Below are 22,135 nucleotides of genomic sequence, written 5' to 3' on the forward strand. Positions count from 1 at the left end.
GACCTCACACAGGCATCATGTCACACAAGTTTATACATCTGGGCCTGCGGAATGAATGAATGAATAAAATGCTTATTACACCCAAGCTCAGGACGCAGAGGCAAAAGCAGGCAGATCTCTATGAGTTCAAGGTCAGCCTGGTCTACATTATGAGTTCCAGGACAGCCAGGGCTACATAGAAAAACCCTGTCTCAAAAAAACCAAAGTAAGTAAATGAGTAAAATAAAATAAAAATATTTACACCTAGATTTTTCTAGTCACCCTTGGACCTAACCTGGAATCACGCTGCATCTGCAAACCGGGCTGTTGACATCCCAGGAGCCCCTGTGTTTCGATCTTTGATGACCCTGGGCCCCCTCAGAGACCTCAGCGGGTGTCATCCAGGAGCTGGGCCATCAGCCTAGGATCACACAAGCTCAGAGAGGGAGTTCGATAGCCCAGAGGCCACACAGGTAAAACTCCAGGCCGGTTAAAACAACACGCTGAACACCCATCAACAAAACTGCCCTTTGTTGGATTTCTTTAGCTGCCTGCCGGGCGGGCGCCGGGCCAGGGCTCTGAGCAGCAGCGGCCAGCGCGTACCATGCTCCCGCCAGGCCCCAGCCCTTCCCTGCTCCGTGCATTTGTCCGCAGCCCAGAAGCGGGGCTCAGCGCAATGCTCAACCTGGAGCCCAGGCCTGCGGCGGGCGCGGCGGGAGGCCGGGACGCAAGGAGTTAAGTGCGGGCGGCCGGGCCGGGCTGCGGGGAGGCGGCGGGAGCGGGAGCTCGGGCTGCAGACTGCTCCAGCAGGGCCGGGAGTGCGGGTGCCCGCACAGCCCCAGCCTCATGCCCCGGCCTCAGCCTAACTCAGCTCCAGCCCCGGCTCCGCCGCTCTTGTTCCGTGCTCCGTGTTCCGCGACCAGTGCTCTCTGCTCTGCGCTGCGCCTCACTGGGTACGGAGACATCGGCGCATCTCCAGGTAAGCAGTGGCCGCGGGTCCCCAGCGAGCCCCGCGCTGCGGAGAGGTGATGGAGGCTCCGGGGAGATGACAAACTTTCTCCGGCGGCGGACGCGCTTGGGGACATCCCTGGGCCGTGGGTCTGTTGGAACAGCGGGGGGCCTTAGATCAGACTCACGCAGCACTCCGCTGCCGGGCCAGCTCCCAGCCTGGGGAGAAGGAGCCAGCGCGGTACCTATGAGCCAGCCTTGGGGTGGCGCCCGCACTGGGGAACCAAGCGGTAGCCAGGGCCCCCCGCAGCGAGGGCTCTGGAAGCCCACTTTGCAGACTGGCTTCTGTGGGTCCTGAGGGGTGTGTGGAGAGAAAGCCACTTGTCCCTCTCCAAACCCGAGCAGGCCCAAGTACCCGCCCAGAAGCTCCTCGACTTCTGAGACCCCCAAGGGGCACACCCCATTCCTTGAGGATCCAGAAGGAGCTACTCCTTTAGAGAGAGAAAGAAAGGGGAAAAAACCAAACAAACAAAGATAGCTGCCATCACTCCTTAATGAGATGTTAAGAGGGGACCCGTGGCCGGGCTGCTGGCCACCTCCTTCCCAGCCCCTGACTGCCCAGTTCAGGTCCCTGAAGCTGTCCCAAACCAGATCACCGCTCTGAGTGTGGTCACACACCTTTCTCCCTAGGGAACACACACTTCCAAGAGGCCACCCCCTGTGTGCACATTCTGGACATCACTGTCCTCCGTTCCTGCCTGGGGCTGGGGTCACTGGCATACTGGTTGATCCTTGGCAGACTTGATGTCCCCTAGATACAGAGACTGGGTGCACTTCTGGCCAAGAGCTGTGTTTGGAAATGATCCCTTGGTGGTGGATCAGCCTCCTGCTGGGACTGGGTGCCTGTCTTTGTGGAATGGCATTGCCGGGAGTTCTTGGACAGCTCTTGAGGGGTTAGGTGAGATTTTAAGGATGTCCTGCCTTAGTTTAGGATTCTAATCTCAAGTTAGAAGCCACTTCCCCAGGCTGCCCAAATCCAGGCAAATCCTCCGGGGTGTCAGAGTCTGTGCCAGGGCTCTTCCGGGAGCCCCAGCCCTGATTCAGGAGGTAGCTTCAAACCTGCCTTTGACTTGCTGTGTGACTTAGGGCAAACTACCAGGCCTCTCTGAGCTCAGCTACCGTTTCCATAAGAATGAAGATATGCTACGTATCCTCAGAGATCCTCATTCGGGCCACTATGTGGCCCTCAGCAATGTGACAGGTGGGAATTTTTAAGATCTCAGGGTGTGTGTGTGTGTGTGTGTGTGTGTGTGTGGTAGAGGTTAGTATTTAGGAACCCAGGTCTCAAAGTAGATCTGAGTGGCCCCTGGCCACTCCTCCACTGTAAAGTAAGAGTTTATAGTTCCTACTTAGGAAGGTGCTGGGAGCACTGACTGGGATGATGCTGGGAGCACGCGTCACAGTCTGGCAGAGTAAGGGAGCAATGGGGATGCCCATTTGGAAGTCTCATGCGTGAATCCTGGGAACCATTCTCCCAGGGAGGCTTCCACAGAGCTCCAAGGATCCTTAGCTGGGGCCAGGGTCCTAGGTCTCTCCAATTGCAGGATACCTGCCCTCCCCACCCTTCTTGCTTCCTTTTAAAACCGCTGCTGGACCAGCTGCTCCCAGTGGGGAGCCCAGGGCAGTCTGGGAGGGCTGGATGCACCCAGCTGCTGCGTCGTCATGACAACAGGAGATGGAGGTAAGCTGTCTCCATGGCTTCAACTTTGCAGCTGTCTAGGGACCCAGGGCAGGGACATTCTGTCTGTTCCGGGTCAGGCATCCAGTCTGCCTCAGGGCTGGGCATGGCAGGCTGCTGTTCCTGGCAGGAACAACCAATGCTGGGAGAAACATGCTTTCTGGATTTGTGGTGGGGGTGGGGCAAAGTCAGAGACTGCAGGGAGAGGGGCAGTGGATGGTTTCATTCCTTTCTGACTGGCTGTAAAGCCTCCCAGGGGATGGCTTGGGTTCTTGCTGAGCCCGGGGAAGGAGGCGGGCAGTGTTTGTCTTGTGTGGACTGACAGTGGGCACAGATGGGCAGTTTATGTATGGATCTACTATGCACTGGTAGAGTTGGCACAGCTGACTTTCAGGACATTAAGGAATAAACAGTTGGCCCTCCTGGTGGACTGGGGTGCAGAGGGCATGTGTGTGCCGGAAGCCATGTGCAGTCACTGCAGCGTTTGCACATGTACTCATGAGTGCACCAACCATGTGTGTGTGCACGTGTCTGAATAGCCAGGCTGAACTTGACATCTAATGAGCATGTGTGTTCATGGATGTGCAGGCTGTGCCTGTGTGCCTCTGAGAGAACAGCCACCTGCACGTGTGCATGAGGAATGTGAGGTGAGTTCGTGCTGGGCAGCTGGGGACACACATATCTGTGTGGCTCTCAGTACATTTCAGACCTGTCTATCCATCCACACTGAGAGGTGCAGCTGACATGCCAGCTCAGCCTTCTCTGGGCATGTGTACATCCCTGCATTCCCATATCAGCAGGCCTCTGCATATGAATTTCGAAGCCTGTGAGTGTCATGTCTCTGCACATATGTGTGTTTCTATGGGTTTGTGCCTCTGTGTTGCCATGCACACTTGTGTGCGCACAGACATACACACAAGTGAGTGTATGTGTGGAACATTGCACGTTTAGTTGTATCATGCTGGTGCATGTGTGTTTCCTAGTGTGGGCATCTACAGTGTCCATTTGAGTGTGCCCGTGCCTAACTTTCACACACATCTCCTATGGGCGAGTGAACTGCTGGATGTATGTCCCCCGGTATCAGCTTGCAACATCTTGTATGTTACTGTAGTACATGCCTGTGTATGGCCATGTGGCTTCTACAGGTGCCTCACGTGTGTGGCTGGGTGGCTATGGAGGTGTGCACACGTGATGGGAACAGGGTGAACACGCAGCATCGGCCAGCCCGAGCTGCGGTACTTCCTTCGTGTGCTTTCAGCTGGGCACCCTGAGAACGCCAGTCTACCTGTGCCACCTCCAAGCTCATTGGGACGGTGTGTGTGGTCCCAGGCACTCCAGAGCACTGTGCATTCCCAGCCTACCTCACCGCCCACGCACACGCCCAAGTCTCTCTTGCCGGAAGCCCCACCCAGGACAGTTGCTGCACACACCCACAGATGCTGGGAGCACAGGTATGCATTCAGGCAGAATGTCTGAAAGCAGGTAGCTCTGATGTGCCGAGTGTCTCCACGGCGCTTCTAATTAGGAGCAACTTGTTTTCCTTAAATAAACAACTCAAGTGAGGGAAGAAATTGCCGGAGATTAATGGCTCCCCGGAGCAGGTCCAGATGTTTGGAAGGTGGGAACTGGGGTGATGCACGGGTTGGGTCTCTGGTCCCGGGGGCTGACAGGGCACCTGCTCAGGGTCCTCCTGGTACGGAGGTGGAGTGAAGGTGAGAGGCCAGTGAGGGGGGCACAAGCCCTTCCTTCCCCAGGCTTGCTGACGCAGGGCTGAGGGACACATGTGTTTCCGGCCCCTCCTCCTGTGTCCATAGCCTTGGCCCTGAGGCCTCATTTCACTGTTGTTTCACTCTAGAGGCAGGCAGGGTTTGCACTCTTGACCCATGGTTGGGTTCAGTCCTGTGACTGTCACTGCCCATTAGAAGAGGTGGGAGTGACAATGTGTGTGTGTGTGTGTGTGTGTGTGTGTGTGTGTGTGTGTGTGTGTGTGTGTGTGTGTGTGTGTGTGCCTGACTGACAGACAGGGCTCGTCTTGGGCTGCTGCTGCCTCCCAACCCTGGTGCTAGCCTCAGAGAGGAGCAGAGTTCAGCCTGGTCACAAACGGGTGAGCTAGGGAAGCCATGGGGGCCTGTTTAATATGCACCATCACTGTGGTCCTAGCTGAGGAACATGGTGGCCACTAAGTAGTTTGCCTTCCCGACTCTGTCCGACCCTGGTGTTCTACATAGAGCCACACAGTGTGCTGCTCATGGTGGCCACCCCAGGCCCACGAGCTCTCTGCTGGGCTCAAGCTGGGCTCAAGCACATGTCAGGTAGAGAGTGCGTACTTGACACTCATGTCACCTGTCACTCATGGGAGCCCTATGAGACAATCTCTATTACAGACTCAGAGAGGTCTGTTGAATTATCTGGGTCACACAGCCCAGAAAAAGGCCTTCCTGGGAATTCACAGAGGCCACCTGATGTCACAGAGTACATTTTAAATATGATATCATATTGCCTCCCCAGTGCCGGAAGGCAAGCCTGACATAATAGATATCAGAGCTCGTGAGACCTTTTCCAATGAGTTTGCCTGAAGGATACATCGATGGGAATGGGTCAACGCACAGAACAAGCCAGTGTCCGTGTGGATGTGGGGGAAATTCCCTAACCATCCATCATCAGTCAACGCATTCCCCTTCCCACCTACTAACCTATCCATCCATCCCTCCATGCATCTGTTGATGCAGCTGCCCATCTACCCATCCATCCATCCACCCATCTGTCTGCCTGTTTACCTGTCTGTCCATCCATAGACACATGTGCTCATCCAGCTACCCATCAATCTTTCACTCGTGTATTCATCCATCTATTTGGTGTCAGGATCTGCCAGTCCCAGTGTTTGCTGGGATTCCTCTGGGTGGCATGTTCTGTGCTGGTCACAGAAGCTCCAGTGGTGAGATTCCCAGCTCTGTCCTCAAGGAGCTCGCAGTCTGGAGAGGCAGAAGGGCCTAGGCTCTGGGGGCACCTGAGGTCCATGAGGCAGGACTTTTCAGCCCCTCACCCCTCCTGAGTGGAGCTCTGGTCCCACAACACTGGGAGTTTATGACGGAGATCATGTTCACCAAGCCCTCTGCAAGCTCCTGGCACACTTCATCTCACACTGAATGGCAGTCCTCCCCTCCCCTTTGTAGAGCAGACAGCCAAATGGCACAGAGAAAAACTGTCCTGGGAGGGTAACCCTTTGTCCTGCTCTGACTCAGTCTTCCTGGATCAGGACTTTCCATGCTAAGTCTGAAAAAGCCCCCTCACCTCAGGACACTCTCCTCAGCCCAGCCCCAGAGGAGGGGCCAGACTCTGCTCAAGCAGACCTAGAAGAACAGGGAACTGGTACATTGGGCTCATGACCTGTTTTTGTAAATAAAGTTTTATTAGCACGCAGATACATCCACTCATTTGCATGCCCTCTATGGAGGTTCTGAGCAGTGCCAGGCAGGGCTGGTAGTTGAGGCAGAGAGCATATGAGCTTCAAAGCCCATAATGTTTACTGTTTGGACCCTGCCAGAAAAAAATAATCACTGACACTCAAACGCCTCCAGGGCCCCAAGCTGTGGCCAGGGAGAGGAGATGAGGCTGGCATTAATGAACTTGGCTGGGTCACTGTGGATCAGGTACTGTGTGAGGTTCCTGCCCTGAAACTATGAGCTATGGGTTTATCAGTTACTGATGGGATCAGGCTTCTCAAGGCCACATGGACAGTGGGAGGCCGTGGCGTGTGCATGCGCGCGGGGGAGGGGGCAGGGTTGTTGATATAGAAATTACTTGGCCTGACTTGTGTCCCTATCACTGTCAGAAAAGCTGAAGACTGAGTGATCATGGGTGACCAGAAAGTACGCAGGGGCCCCAAGGACAGAAAAGAGCAGCAGCAAGGGCAGGGCTGGGGCCGGGCTGAGCACACCAGGCTCCTGCCTGGTGGGTTCATGAGAGGGGGCCTCAGCTGCAAGAGCTGTGCAATAAGACGTTCCAAGCCAGTGGGGTTCTGCAGCTGCCTCCCTGTGGCCTCCACGCTGCCAAAGTGGCCTCCGCGCCCCGTTCAGTGTAGCTTTTTGCAAGACAGCAACCTGGCTCTGTATTTCTGATGCGTGCCTTGAGGGACAAGTTAAAGTAATAATAATAATAATAATAATAATAATAATAATAATAATAAACAACGATAACAACAGCAGCAATAACAACTTTGCCAGCACCGTGTGGGAGCACAGCCTCCGTGTGCTGCTCCGTGTGGGAGCACAGCCTCCGTGTGCCAGCACCGTGTGGGAGCACAGCCTCGTGTGCTGCTCCGTGTCTGCTTACTTTCCTTGCCCACCATTTCTAATAAGCTTGGTGACCTGGTTCTCGAGGTGACCACAGCTAGAAGGAACCAATGAGGAGTGTGTGGGATGGTGGAGGAGGCACAGCTGGGCATGACAGCCGGCAGCCCTAGGACACGGGTGGGTGAGGACTCTGAAAAAAAAATAAGACACAGGAAAATGAGGCACAGGGCCAGAGAAGGCCTCAGGTGGGGAGCAATGAACCCTCCTCAGCAGCCATTTGTTCTGAGCTTGATATTACAGGACAGGGGTGGTGGCCCCGGTGGCAGCCCCAGACACAGTCACGCCCGGTTTAGCAGTCAGAGCAAAGGGCTAGGAATCTGCATGGATGGAGTTGCGCTACTGCGGGATTCTGACGCCTGGGAAGACATGTCATATGTGATGCTTTGCTGCCCACCACGTTAGCTCAGTGACATCTGCCTGCTTGTACCCAGAAGAGGAGGGGCTCACAGCCCAGCCTCAGGACACCAGCATCCTGGGGCATCAGACATAGCCAGGCTTGGATCTCAGCCCCAACAGAGCAACAAGCAGGTGGCTGTCCAGGCTTCGTGCCCTTCTCTGGACGCTGAGTGCACTTCAGGGCTGGGCCTGGGGCTCAGTGGTGAAGCTCTTGCCTAACACGTGCAAAAACCCTGGGTTCCGTCTCAATCGTGAAAAGAAACAGCGGGGAGGGGGAGGGGAGAGAGAAGAGGAAGGAAGAGAAGAGCATATTTACTGGCATAGCGATGCTGGCCTCTAATCCCACCTGCTCAGGAGACTAAGGCGGGAGAAATCGCTTCGAGTTCAAGGCCAGCCTGGGCTATAGAGAGCAACAGCAAATAAGCCACAGCTCAAGCCCTGCCGTGTTGTGACAAACGTGCAGGGAGCAATGCACCATGGGACAGAGGCAGGTGAGCCACTAGCCAGGGAGACCTTGAAGAAAGATGGCAATGTCTCCATGCATGTCCAGCAGCTCAGTGATGAGCACTCGGTGCCCACAGCCCCACCCAGCTCTGATCGATTTCAAGGCTGGAGACCGACTGCCAGGATTCACTATCAACAGGCTGGAGGTCCCGTCTCAGTCCTGCACAGAGGCCAGTGACCTGGACAAGGCGGGATTAACTGGGGGTGGCTAACACTGGAGGAACAGTAGCCCGTGGCATCTGCAGATGTTCTGCTCATTTCTCTTTCTAGTTTTTGTTCCTGGATACCTGAAGCAGGTCTGGAGCCTGCACACAGATACAGTCATCCCCACCCAGCTAGGAGTGAGAATGAAGTCCTCTCCAGAGTGAGGGAAAGGGGAGTGTGGAGCACACAGCCCTGCAGAGAGGGAAATGTAGCCTGTTGCACAGCCTGACCATCTCTCGCTAGCTGGCCAGTATCTGAACCCTGTAACTCAGTCCTGTCTCCTGTAAGTGGGGTGTGCCTTCTCCTGAGGCTGCAGGGACACTTAGTCAGTTCTCACAGAACCCCAGCACAGTGCTTGGTTCGGATCAAAAGCCCACGTAAAGTTTCCAGACGCTCAAACCAGACATAGTGGGTTTAAAATAGCAGAGATTCGTGCTGATCATGGAGAGTAGAAACTTAGGTAGCCAGGAAAAAGCTGTGGAGGACACCAGGCTCGGGGTGAGATGACAGCTCATCAACTGACCATGACCTGGGACCTGGTTCAGCCCGTTGCCATGTTACAGAGAGAGAGAGATAATGAGATGTACTTCTCCAAGTGCTCATCACCTCCACCTAGTGTCACAGCAGAGGCAAAGATGGGCCACACAGCCTAAGCTCAAACTCATTCATGAAGCGGAAGAGAACCTTTGACGACAATGACAGTCACTATGAACACCATGATCACATTCCACATCTTAGTTTCCCCATCTGTGAAATGGAGATGAGTTTGTGTTGCTAGGTAATCTCCCCTCTGGGTTGGAAGATGTCCAGCTCAGAGTGCAAGGGCAGGAGAGGGCAGCTTCCCAGCACCCAGCCCTGACTCTCTGGTGCCTGTGAGTGACTGTGACGAAGCTAGTTTCCTCTCTTGTGAAACAGAGATGATAGTGATCAAATCTGCCCAGACGGATGGGTGAGAGTTCAGTGTTGAGAGCAGATCTCCAGCTGTGCCCCTAGAGCTCAGGAAGTGTGCCCCTGTCACCAGGCCCTAATATTTCTGCCCATTCCCACAGCAGCAGAGGGTACAGAGGGCAGGAGAGGGAGGGACTAGGGACTCTTGGTTTGGGGTCTGCTCGTAGTCGCTGCCTCCAGAGGCTGAGAAGGACTTTGGTTTGTCCTGTGTGTCCCTGTCTTTCATGTCAGTTCTGCCTAACCCCTGGTTTAGGGACCTGGTTCAAGTCCAAGCAGTGGCTTCCTTCTGAATGCCCTGGGAGTAACCAACTGCCCGGCCAGCCCTCAGTACCCACCTGCAGGGTCTGCTCTTCAATGCACCTTGAGTTTGAACTTGAGGAGAGTAGGGGAAAAGGGACCTGAGGGCTTCCAGGTCTCGCAGAAGGGGCCGCTCAACCCTGCAATCCCAAAGCATGGGGACACTGGGACATGGAAATGCCTGTGGCCTTGCAGAGTTGATGATGGGACTGGCACCAGAGCCTGGGCCTTCCACAACCTGATCCGCAAGGGCTCCTCCAACTTTACACGAGCATGTTTTTCTTCCAACTTCGACATGAGCGTATGTTTTTCCTGGAGCTTTGCAGCAGTGACCTCAGGTGCACAGGCTTACGCAATACTGATTTAGTCTCGTGGCCTACAGGCAAAAGTTACAAACAAGTCAGGAGGCTGTCGCCCTTCTAGAGGCTCCAAAGCAGCGTCCACTTGCCCTGTCCACATGCCCTTCTTCTCTAGTATGTGGAAACCACCCACATCCCAAGTCTCACGGTTCCACTTCGTTTTCCGTCTTCATCTGAATTCCATGCCTCCTCCATGTGAGGATCCCTGTGAGGACAGTGCCCGCCTGTGTGACCTAAGCTAAGCTTGCTACCATGCTCCTCAGAGTCCAGTTTCAGAACCCCTGACACTGTGGACACTGGATGCATCAGTTCCACACGACGCCCCTGGGGACTCCTCATCTGCCTTCCGTTGTAACCAAGGAAGGTGCCCCCCCCCGGGTGGCCTCCTCGGGCACACGCTTGCTTACTGTGCACAGCGCATGTTAATTCTCCATTCTGTCTGCGACTGATGGTGAAGCAGGGAACGTGCCACTCCTGTGTCCTAGGGAAGGCTCTGAGCTCAGGGCCTACCCAGAAGCACCCAACAGGGCAGTGACTGAGTGACAACTGGCAGCTGCCAGCCTGGGCCCCTCTCCTTCAGGGCCTTTTCTGGATCCTGAGAACTCCACCATCCTGTCCTGTTCGGCCAAGACAGGGTGAGCAACTCCCCTACTGTGGGTGGTCCAGGCAGAGTCAGCACTCAAAGCAACTGGCTCACAGTATCTGTGGGTGACAGAAAGGCTAAGTCTGTGGGATTGTTGACAAGATCACACACGCACGTGCGTGTGTGCGCACATGCATACACACATACACATGTACACTGTCAAATACATGTATGCACTCATGATGAAATTTTTGACACAGCCAACAAGATACCATGGGTATGCATTCAACATCCCCGAAACACTCTGAGACTCCACGATGATGACACCTTACTTGGTTTTGTCAGTGGTTACTATTGGCTTTTCTGTAGCTTCTCTGAGAGGGGCCCAAGGCCTCATGCCTGCTGGTCAGGTGGCCTGCCTCCCAGCCACACTCCAGCCCCCTGGGTATCCATCACAAACAAACTCTAGAGACCAAGGGATGGCCGGAAGGCCAAGGGCCCAGAGGCAGAGCTGGCACTCCAACCTCATCCACCCTGTGTTGTGTTCTAACGCGATAAAATCTCACACAAACCTACAGGGAAAAGCATCTCCAGGAGGTCTGCAGTGGGGACCAGGGGCTTGGGCAGAGCCCATGGAGAGCCCACAAATCTGTGTTGCGGCGTGCCAGGCCCTGTAGAGACCTGGAAGGAAAAACAAGACTGAGCCTTTCGTATTATTGTAACTTAAAAGGAGTCTGGGAACGCACACTCCAAGGCGGAAAGTGTGCTCAGCTGGGAGTATGTGATGGGGCGGCCGGCTTTACAGAGAGACGGGAGGTGGGGAAACCGAGGCTGGTGGCCAGGGAGTGGAAGCAGATGTGCAAAGGCCCCGAGGTCCCCGTGACTGGCCCACAGACGCAGGCTATAGAGCTGTGAGTTGGGGGTCAGCTGATACCCCAGCAGAGTCCTCAGGGGCCCTTGGGGAAGAATGGGGGCTCTGCTCTTTGTCATCTGGCAGAGGGACAGATCCTGGAGGGTTTGATTAAAGGGGATGAGATGAGCTCCTGATACTGGCCAGAGCAGCCATAAGCAAGCTTAGCTGCCCTGCGTGAGGGGAGACCACAGAGATCCCCCAGGGTGCCAGGGTACAGTGGCGGCTTCTGCTCATGCTGTGGCCTTGGCCTTGGGGTGGGGGCAGAAGGAGAAAGAGTCCAAGCAGCTTCCTAAGCTACTGTCAGTCCCCTGAGCACCTGCCCGCCATCATCCCCTTGCCAGCCGGTGGCCTGTGTGCTGTTTTAACTTCTATTAACGAGATTTTCTTTTTATGAAAGGAGAGCCCCACCCTCCCAAAAGGCAACCCCCAGCTGTGTTTTGATGGAATTAAAAACAGCAGTGGGGGAAGTGCCACTGAGAGCTTTGATTCTTCATGGAAACGGATTCAAATAATAACCACGAATCTCATTTCCCAGCAGCCCCCTTTCCGCCCACCCTCGCACAGCGCAAGGCCCACTGTTCCCTGAACACACACAGATCTTAAGGGCACCATGCCTCTGCTCCCGGAGGCAGGGGACAGCCCCCCCAGAAGCTACAGGTTTCTAACCTAGCTGCCTCTGAGGGAAGTGGGGGAGAACAGGATCTGCTCTGCAAGTCAGCTCCCAGCTGGGTGGTAGCCTACCTCAGCCCCTCCCGTGCAGTATGGAAATAACTGCAGTGTTCACCAGCGATGCACTTTTGGGGTCCTAAGAGATACAAATCTCAACTTCAATATTAGTGCATTCTTTGACTCTCAGGCAGAAAGGGAACTGTGTCAGCTCAGGCTTGGCTGGATCCAGGAGCTTGAGAGCACCGCCCCCTCACCCCCACCCCCCCAGTCCCCCACCCCCCACCCCCCACCCCCACCCCCATCGGCTTCCTCAGCTCTCACAGTTCACTTGTCCTTTGGCTCGTGTTTTCTTTGATGGACTTTCTTCTCAGCCCAGCTCTTCCTTCTGGCTCTGAGTCCCGTCAGCATACCCGTAACCACATCACTGAACCACTTTTAGTAATTCTCAAATTACAGCCAAATTCTTGATCACCAAATCCCTAGGGGACTGAGCGGGGAGGGGGGTGGGGGATTGGTGGCAGGGGATCACCAGTACGGGAGTCACCCTCTGTGGTTTCCTAAGCCACAGGCACTGGCAGATGGGGAGAGTCAAGGCCTCCTCAGCACTGGTCATATTGAAGTGACAGGCAGGCAAGCTGAGAGCTTTACAGATAAAAGGAGGCCCGGCACACACAGGCTTCCCCTGCCTCGGGCATAAGGCAGCTTCAGGCGCAGGGCCTGTCACTGGCAGGGTGTCACACAGGCCAGACAGGCAGGCTCTCAGCAAGGACTCAAGAGCAGGGAGAAGAGCTCTCAATCTGGGAGCTCAGCCTGGACTTCACAGTTACCCCATGGCGCCCTGGACTAGTCCTGCCCCTCCACTGTCTGCGTACTATTACATTGTGTGTGTGTGCACGTGTGTGTGCATTAACATGAGTGTGTGTGCATGTGTGTGCACAAGTGTATGTGTGCACACATATGTGCACCCTGGTGCTGAACACTGGCCTCCACATTAGGAAGTCGGCTGCACCTCCTCTTGCTAAGAAGGATCTTGCCAGTGTGGTGACAGGGAGCCCCCCCACCCGTGCTGTGAAGGGCCCCAGAATCTCCACACTTTCTGAGAGCAGAATCAGACAGTGGTTTCAGACACCTTTGGAAGCAGCCAGCGTCCACTCAGCCGAGAAGAAGCAGTTTGTTTTGCTGTCTGAGATTATTAATGCTCTCCCTGATTTCCCAGGATAAAACAGCAGAGACCAAGAAGGACGTTGGGCTGCCAAGTGCCCAGGAAAGGGAGGACTCCCTCCTGCTCCACTTCAAGCTACATGCCCAGTGGGGTCTCGGGTCTCTCCCCACAGCATGGGGGTGCCAGAAAATAGTAGGTACTCAATAAAACAGGTCCTTGCACAGTCCCAGGAGCCTGAGAGAAAAACGTCAGGCCCTTCCTAGCCACCCCCCATGTGTGTCTCTTGTCCTTTCTCCCCCACCTTTTACCTCTCCCCCTCTCCCCTCCCCTCCTCTACCCCTTCTCCTTCTGGCTCTTGCTCTCCCTCTGCCCCCCCCCCCAGGCCCTGAAGTCAGAATTAGCACTTGCAGAACTAACTCCAGCCCCCTGAACAGAGAGGCCCTCCCTCTTGTGAGGAGACCCGTGTCCACCTGTGCCCACTCTCTGTGCTGTGATTGCCAGAAACAATGTCAGAATTTATTGACTAACAAATCTGCAAGGTTTAGTGTCTCGATGATCACAATTTGTCATGTAATCTGCCTGGCTTGGTGGGCTGGCCTGAGCCAATGCAGGCTCTTTCATTGCAATCTTAATCACTAATATTAGCTCTTACCGCACAAGGTAAATGTGTGTGTGCATGTGTACATATATGAATGCATGTGTGTGTGTGTGTGAATGTGTGTGTGTGTGCATGCATCTGTGAACACATGTGTGGTGTGTATGTATGTATATGTATGCTCATATGTCTACATGTATGTGTGAATGCATGTGGGTATATTGTATGGGCTTGTGTGTGTGAACACGTGTGGTGTGTATGTGTGCACATATATGTGTGTGAATGCATGTATGGGAAGGGATGCAAGTTGCAGAGGCTGCTGCAGAGGTTGCAAGGCTCAGAAAGCTGAGGGAATCTGTACAGCTGAGATAATGAGCCAAGGGAGCTACACAACCATGAAGTAAAAAGTCAAGTGTCACTGGAAACAGTGGGACGGGTCCAGGTCCTGATGGACAGACAGGTGGATGGACGGGCAGACGGCAGCCTGCATCAACATTGAGGGACCGAGCTGGGGAGTCCTGGGCCCTTGCCACACACAGCAAGCATCAGGTGACAGATTCCCGTGAGCCATGCCATCACAGGGACAGGCATCCATCACTTTATGGGGTCCAGGTGAGGGACTGACACCTTTTGCTTGGTGCCCTATAAGTTCTGGGTCCTGTTTCCCTGGTAAGATTTTAACACACCCAAGTGTCCCCACAGCCTCAGCTTTCCCCAATAAACTGAGAGGCAGCCCCCTTGCTACCCCCAGGAACAAGTCATTTATCAGCTTTGTTGGCTGGGTGGAGACTGACAGATGTGTGGTTTCTGGCTCTACCCAGGGGCTGGAGTCATCCTCCTCCCTCAGAATGGAGTCAAACCTGCTTGTAAAACGGAGTCTCCTAGGCCGCAGGCAGCCTGGGAGACTGTTAGACAATATGGGCTGAATGGGAGTAGGTACAACCTGACGTTAGCATTGTCATCTCTACTCTCCCAGGTACAGCCTGCTGCTAGCATTGTCATCTCCACTCTCCCGACCGTTTGCTGAGCTTTCTAACTCAGGCTGCCCTGCCCCAGGACCCTTACACATGCTTTGACATCATGGGCTTTCATTTTGCCCAGTTAGCTGTGGTTCCCCCTTCCAGGGTGAAGGGCTCCTTCCAGGCAGTCCCGGGCCCTCCCTGGATCTGGTCATACCTCCTTGGAGATGTCAGTACCTTAGGGTTCATGTTCATGAGAGCAGTGACTGACTTGTGACCTGGGTCACCTCTCCGGACTGTCTGCCCAGTTCTAAGAACTGGCTGCCACTGTGTGCAGTTGCTTCCAGGCTCACACTGGTGCACATAGCTCAATAGAATGGAAGTTGACAGATAAAGCTGAATGGAGGCCTCAGGACACCCACGTGCTGGGGAGTGTGAATCCGAGCGCCTGTGTGAGCAAATGGCAGCATTGACTAACTCAACTCAGTCATCTCTACTCTACTGTATCAAGATACACAGTGGACAGGGATGGAATCCTCACCCGTAATGACAACGACAGTGGAACAGACACCAGTTAAACATCTACGACCCCAGAATGCAAAGGAACACAGGACTTGAACTAACCAGGGAATAGTATGCAGTCGCAACAAAGGGCAGACTCCAGCTACACACCACAATCAGATGCCTTGTGCTAAAACAATACCAGCCAGAAAAAGCCCAGTTAGCAAAAAGCACACACTGCAAAATTCTGAGTGTAAAAAGCTCAGAATGGAAGTTAAACTACAGTCCTGGGGATGCGTGTGTGCTCAGGTGGAAAGACTATCAATCAAAGAGTCAGGAAGGGTGGACATTCACTGGGAAGAAGAGGAATTGGGCTGGGTATAGAAGGGTGTTACTTGGCAACACTGTCCAAGCTGGGCTGGTGCCTGCACGGATGTGTGTTCACAATGCTTGGCAGGTTGTCCATGCCGGTTTTCTGCTGCATGTGAATTTAGGTAGCGTTTCCCATAGAGATGCCCCCGTATTCCCAGATAATTCTCTCTGGGTCCAGGCACAGACCCTTGACTCCTGGTTGCTGTGCTGCTGGGGGTGGGGGAGAGGGGTTGTATTTTCTGAAAAGGTCTCAATAGGTAGTCTGTTTTGGCCTTGGTCTAGCTATTCTCCTGCCTCAACCTCCCCAGAGCTGGAGTGACAGAGGTATAGACACAGATGCCACACCCAGTTCTGTGCCCTGTTCCAGACCAAGTCATTGTCTGTTGTAGAAAAGTCCCAAGGGTCTGCAACCTGCATGCTCTGTGAGCATCCTGCCTTGGCTCAAAAGCCACTAGTCAGCCCTCCTGCCTAGCCCAGTCCCTTTCCCAAAGTGTGATAAGGCTGGGGGGAGGGGCTGCCCCAGAAAGAAAGATTACAAGAGAAAGAGAAAAAAAATAAAACACAAAAACCTCCCTAGCTTTGGAGGACACCAACACGGGCAAGGAAATAAGTACCCCCGTGTGGTTCAGGTGACAGCCCCCTCACAGGCGGGGTGCAGAGAAAGTACTCCAGGGTGACATGGCAGAGGCCAGCCCAGAGTGAGGGACGCAAGCAAACAGATGCCATCCAAGCTCAGGGCAGGCAGTCAAATCTCTGCAGTCACTGCTCATCTGGGGACCCATTCCTTCTGACCAGGTGGGGGAGTGTAGTACCACACACCTATAATCTCTGTACTCAGGAAACCAAGGCAGGAAGATGCCATGAGTTCCATGCCAGCCTGGAACAGGAAGCAGTGCCAGAGTCCAGCCCTCAGTATCCTGGGAAGAAACAGAGCAGATGGCCAGCTCCATGGCATATGTGGCAGAGGTGGGTGAGCTGAGAACATCTGGAACACCCCCCCATGTACCCCATCATTTTACAATTGGGGAAACTGAGACCAAGAGAGAAGAGGATTCATCCAAGGTGCAAAGCCAATTGGGATCCAAGTCAGGTGCAGGTGTAGCTTGCCCCTGCCCATGCTGCCTCCTCCCTGAAGCCCTCCCAAGACACCTTGTATACCACAGAGCCACTAAAGCATTGACTGAGCACACAGTCTCAGCGGGTTGGCTCCCTGTAAGTGCTCTCCTCTCTCTCTCTCTCTCTCTCTCTCTCTCTCTCTCTCTCTCTCTCTCTCTCTCTCTCTCTCTCTCTCTCTCTCTCTCTCTGAGACCTTTTAGACAAGAAAAACTCCTCCACAGGGGAATGGCCAATTAATTGTTCTCTTTGGCGAGATAACACTCCTCTTTTTCGAGACTGTGTTTGCCTCCCCTGAGGTCCAACCAGTTCTTTCCAGCAAATCCCTGCCCTCTCTCCTCCCTCCCTCCCTCACCCGGGCCAAAGGAAAACCATGCTTGATAAGAGGGCCATGGATCCCTGGGCGACATCACTGCCCTCCTACGGGGCCTGTCTCGAGGCGGCAGGGCTGCTTCAGTTCCTCACAATGAGGGCATTTAGCACAGCTCTCCTCCCCTGGGACCGGGAAGGAAACTGAGGAAGAGGAGAAAGAAGAAACAGAAACCAGACCCAACAAGCCTCCCCTTTCAAGCAGGACAGGCTGGCAACCCAGACCCAGGCAGCTCCAGTTTCAGAGCATTTCAAGCAAATGTCCCCCGTGACTCGGTTTCCCCATGGGCAGCAGATAGGAACGTGGCCAAGAAATGGCAAAGTTGGAGCCCTGTCCGACTCCAGGCAAGGCTCCAGCCTGAGTGGGGCAGGGTGGAGAGGCAGGAGAACAAGAGCCTGGAGTGCTCCTGGCACAGGGACACCAGCACCCGAGTGCCAAGCTCCGCAGGCTCCAGCCAGGCTCCAGGAGTCAGCAGAAAGCCACCGCGTGGCCAGAGCCTGAAGCCTGGCAGCCACCAATGCTACAGAATGCGCCTGGACAGATCGTGTGCAGGACAGGCTAACAATCAAGAGTGGCATGCCCTGTGGCTGATGGAGTCTGCCCCAGGGCAAAGAGAACACCAAAGAATTCAGGCTCACCATGGAAACCCAACCAGGGGGACCTGAGTTTCCTTTGCCGGACAGGGAAAGGCTGCAACCCTGAATGGCCCTGGGAACAGCTGCGGTGTAAGACAGGAGCATCTGGTGGTGTAAGCTGAGGGGCACCGGCATCTGTGTAAAGGGGGCTCCTACAGACCTTGACAGTGTCACAGCCTGCACCACTTTCAAGCTTGCAGTGAGACCCCAGTAGTGAGTGCCTCTGACAAGCGACTTACTTCCCACACCTCAGTTTCCCCCTACTGTAAAGGGAATCTATGTCAGTGCTCACCCCGGGGGATAACCCTGAGGGGCAGAAACCAGTGCACAGCAACACTCCCAGAGCAGAACTGACTCCACTACGGTTCAAGAGAAGCAAGAGAGGGGGGTGTTCTACGTCTGTGTTGAAAAGCTCAGTCTCTGAATGGATCAGCAAGGCATTCAGGTGGAAAGCCTGAGCTATGCCCTGGGTGGCTGCAGCCCACCGGTCCCTGGGCACCTCTAGCTGAGCATTCCAGGAGAAACTGAGGCAGCAATGGCTCTGCCCCTTCATGCTCTTGATCTTGCACAAGTGACTGAGTGTTAATGTGGTCTCCATGGGTCACCCTGGGGAAGACAGCAGGGCAGAGGACAAGAAAGAGTCCAGGGAGACTGGCCACAGTTGGGTCTGAGAAAGTGTGAGTTTCCCTCTCGGTAGCATTCACGTATTCTGATTTAAAACTTGGGAGGGTCCTGAACGGTGGAGACACCTTTTTGACTTCTTCAACTGCTCAGCAGACTCTGCTAAGGCTCATTCTTTTCCAGGCCTCAGTTTCCCCATTTGCATGATGAGGGCAGCTCTAGCATCCTCACTAGCACAGGTGCGATATAGCTTATTAGTGTGTCAGTCACAGGGTGCCGGGTCCTGCCTGGGGTGGTGATAACAGCCTTGGAAGAGAGTCAACATGCACGGTACACCTCACCCCAAACCACACAGAGATCCTGGCTCTTAGGAGGAAACTGGTTGTGTGTGTGTGTGTGTGTGTGTGTGTGTGTGTGTGTGTGTGTGTGTTTTATTCAACACTGTAGCCACATGCCAACTTTATAGCAAGGATTCAGTTATGATCTGCTTGTTGAATGACTGATGACTGACCAAAGAAAGGGCAGTCTGATTCCCATGACAGTCTAAGAGATCGATGTTCAGCAATAGCTCCAGCTCTCTTCATACTGGATATCCCAGAAGACTTTAGTGAACATGCTGGTTCTGTGAGCCCGACAGAACTGGATTTGAATCTCAGCCCTACCCATTTTTGAGCTGTGTGATCTTGAGTGGGTTACCTCACCTCTCTGAGCCTCCGTTTTCTTACTGCACAATGGAGATTTTTTTAAAAAACTGAATAGGAGTGTGTGATTTTTGCCTTAAAGAGTTGAGGTATGCAAAGTCCAGGGTCTGATATGAAGCTGCACAGACATTCATAGTTAGAGGCACTTTTACTGTTGATACCGGCCCACCACCCCCGTTGGCTGAAAAGGCCATTCTGGAGGTGTGAGGAGCTATCAGGGACGCCTGTATGAAGTGCTCTCCACACACATGCTCCATTCTGTCCCAAGAGAATTTCTGTAGCAGCTCTACTGCTCAGATGCCCTGCGTTCAAAGTGTTTTCCCCAATGCTTGCCAGAACTAAAAATTTCATGTGAGCAAAAAATAGTCTTTTTTAATTTGGTTTTGTGTCGTGTGGTAGAGTCAGATGGGAGAAAATGAAGCCAGGCATGTTGGTTTGTCACAGAGAGGAGGGGGCTGGGAAGTCGGGGTGATACCTCCCCCTCCCACACTTCTTAACCACAGGCCACTGCGAAGCAGCCCCTCTGAGGGGTCCCCTGCGTGACAGCAAAGGCCCAGCCTGGCCAAAGGTGTCAGTCCAGCAGCTGGGAAGCGGGTATCCAGCCAAGAACAGCTGCCAGTGATTCTGTGGAAGCCTGGGAAATCAGGGATTCGGTCCCATCCTCAATCTGGTAACTGCCCTGTGAGCTGAACCCTGTGCTTTCAGGAATGGCGAGTGTGGCAGGATTTAAAAAGAGGAACCTTTTGAAGAATGGGTTGGAATCTGGCCCAGTCTCTGTATGAGGGAGCCAGCATTCCGAAGAATAGGGTTAGGCAGGCTGAGGGATTGCCCAGAAGCAGACGGGCGTGGTTGTGCTCGGTGTGTGGAATCCATCTCAACCTCCAGATGCAGCTGTCCCAGAGACCCCAGATTTCCTGAACCCACTTGAGTCAAACCTAACATGGAATCCCCACAAAATGCTAGGCACTCCATTCTCCCCCCTACAGGCACCGAGAGGCATCCATAGGGACATACCTGTCCTCGGGGTACTCAGCAGCCCCCCCTTTTCCATTGCAGCACAACTCCCATCTCTGCTGTCTCTACACCAAGCTTGGGACAGGGGACCTTTTGCATAGCTGGTGTTTGGTGGGGGCACCAAGTATCTGATGTCCCTTCAGGCACTGTAGGGTTTGTTTGAAAACCCATGCCTCCTCCTTGTCTCTCCCACCCCGACCCCCTTACATCTGACCTCATCCTAGGGATACCACGCCCCAGAAGCCCACCATAGAGTTCTGAGCAGGGTTAACAAAAGGAGAAGAGGTAGATGTCCTGGTCGTTTTGTGTCAATATGACACAAACTGGGGTCATCTGGGAAGAGACACATCAATAAGAGAAACGCCCCCATCAGATTGGCTCTGTAGGGAAGTCTGTGGGCATATCATTGACTGATGATTGACAGCTAATGGAGGAGAGTCCAGCCCATTGTGGGTGGGGCCATCCCTGGGCTGGTGGTCCTGGGTGCTATCAGGAAGCAGGCTGAGCAAGCCATGGGGAGCAAGCTGGTATGCAACTCCTGTCCATGGCCTCTGTGCCAGCTCCTGCCTCCAGGCTCCCGCCCTGTCTGAGTTCCTGTCCTTCCCTTGATGATGGAGTATGATTGTGATTTGGGACACTAAGCCAAACAAGCCCTTTGGCCCCCAACTTGCTTTTGGTCGTGGTGTTTATCACAGCGATAGACTGAGTGAAGCCACATGGTGGACAGCTCCCTTCTGTTCACTGTGGGTATTTGCTTTCTGATGCTGGGCTGGACTTGAGTTAGGGGGAGGTTTTGAGCAGGAGGCGGAGCTCCTGCTGGCCTCTAGGTCCTGCCATCATCCTATCACAATATTCCTGTTACTCAGGTCCGTGGCTTGGCCGAGGGCTCCCTCTTCTCGTACAGTCTGCAATGGTGACAACTGTTTAGTGACTCTCCGCTGGGATACCATGCAGAACTAACTCTGCTGGCCAGGCTCTATGCCTCTGTTATTCATTCTCTGAGATTTCTCCCGCCTACATGGTGTATCGTTTCTGAATTTTAGACAGTCAATTAACTGGGTATATGACTATAATGTCCTCAGTCCAAAAACAGACACAGGAGGATTGAAAGTTTGAGGCCAGACTGGGCTACCTAGCAATACACTATCTCAAAAAGATTTTTAAAAATTAAAGTAAATTTAGTTTCTAAGATTTAAAAGCTGAGCCATGTCATGAACAAATCCAGAGGCGTGGCCCAGAGGACCCTGGGGTGGGACTATCCGCCCCCAACCCCCCAGGTAGGGTGGTGGCTCTCCCTCTTTCTGCCTATCTGAGATTTGTCCACGTTCCCAGCAGGCTTCTTTTGAAGGTCATTCATGTTCCTACCCAAATGTCAGAAAGTCTGGCCACCTGCCTGACATCATGAGGAGTAACAGATACAGGGACATGGTAGGAATGAGTACCCTGGAATTCGGGGGTGGCGCAACTGAGACCAATCAACCACATAGGCATGGGGCTGTCCTGGGCTCCCTGGTTGTGCTCTGGCTTCCTAGGGGCGTGCCCCACAAAACCCTCCAGAGGCTGCCTGCTGCACTCTGGGTCAATAATTTATGCTAACACTGCAACTCACCCCACTGACCCCCTCCCTGGAGTGAGGCAGAGAACCAGACACCCAGAGATTAAATTGCAGGACTTAGGGAGTTAGTGCCACAGGGGAGTGAGTGGAAGGTTCAGGTTCAGAGTACAAAGGTGGTGGCTGTTCTACTGCCTCTCAGTCACTGGACACAGGTATTTTCTCTCTCTTGTTCAGCAACCCACACAGTCACCGAATATCTATGAGCCAAGTGTTGGAGCCACCAGAAGGAAGGAGACTGGAGCCACCCTGCCTGTGGGGCGTCAGGAGTCATTCCTTCCTTGTGTTTTTTGTGTCTTAGATGCCTGGGCTCTTACCCACAAGCTGCCCTGGCCCAGCTGCCTCTGCTTGCTGCCGGGATCCGCTGCACCAGGCTGCAGCCATTGCCCTCTCGGCTGTTTCTGGGGCAGATGGAGCCCTTCTGATTGGGTGTGGTCCTCGCCCTTGCACCGTCCATGGTGCTTTGCCCACTGAGCTCCTCCGATGGGTCGGTCCCCCGAGAACTTTTACACTTGCTCCTCCATGTCCCTGGCTCTGTGCTGAGAGCCTGGGTCATATTAGCTCATTTGGTCTTCACACCCCTGTTGAGG

The 22,135-nt window shown here is 54.0% G+C and overlaps 1 protein-coding gene across 5 annotated transcripts in view; it reads left to right on the forward strand.

The window, feature by feature from the left end:
* The first annotated feature begins 477 nt into the window (after window positions 1–477).
* The window catches only part of Wscd2 (WSC domain containing 2), an 81,731-nt gene continuing 60,073 nt past the window's right edge, over window positions 478–22,135 (forward strand). Inside the window, exons 1-2 of one of the 5 annotated variants that reach the window (XM_040731257.1) lie at window positions 495–958; window positions 16,318–16,445. The gene's annotated coding sequence lies outside the window, so the exon portion shown is untranslated. Of the gene's footprint in view, window positions 959–1,011; window positions 2,669–2,873; window positions 4,117–16,317; window positions 16,446–22,135 lie in introns of those variants that run through there. The other 4 variants (XM_013119791.3, XM_005078924.4, XM_040731258.1 and 1 more) reach the window with 4 other exon arrangements.

This window comes from Mesocricetus auratus, unplaced genomic scaffold (genome assembly GCF_017639785.1).
Source record: "Mesocricetus auratus isolate SY011 unplaced genomic scaffold, BCM_Maur_2.0 Super-Scaffold_100025, whole genome shotgun sequence".
NCBI classification, from domain to species: Eukaryota; Metazoa; Chordata; class Mammalia; order Rodentia; family Cricetidae; genus Mesocricetus; species Mesocricetus auratus.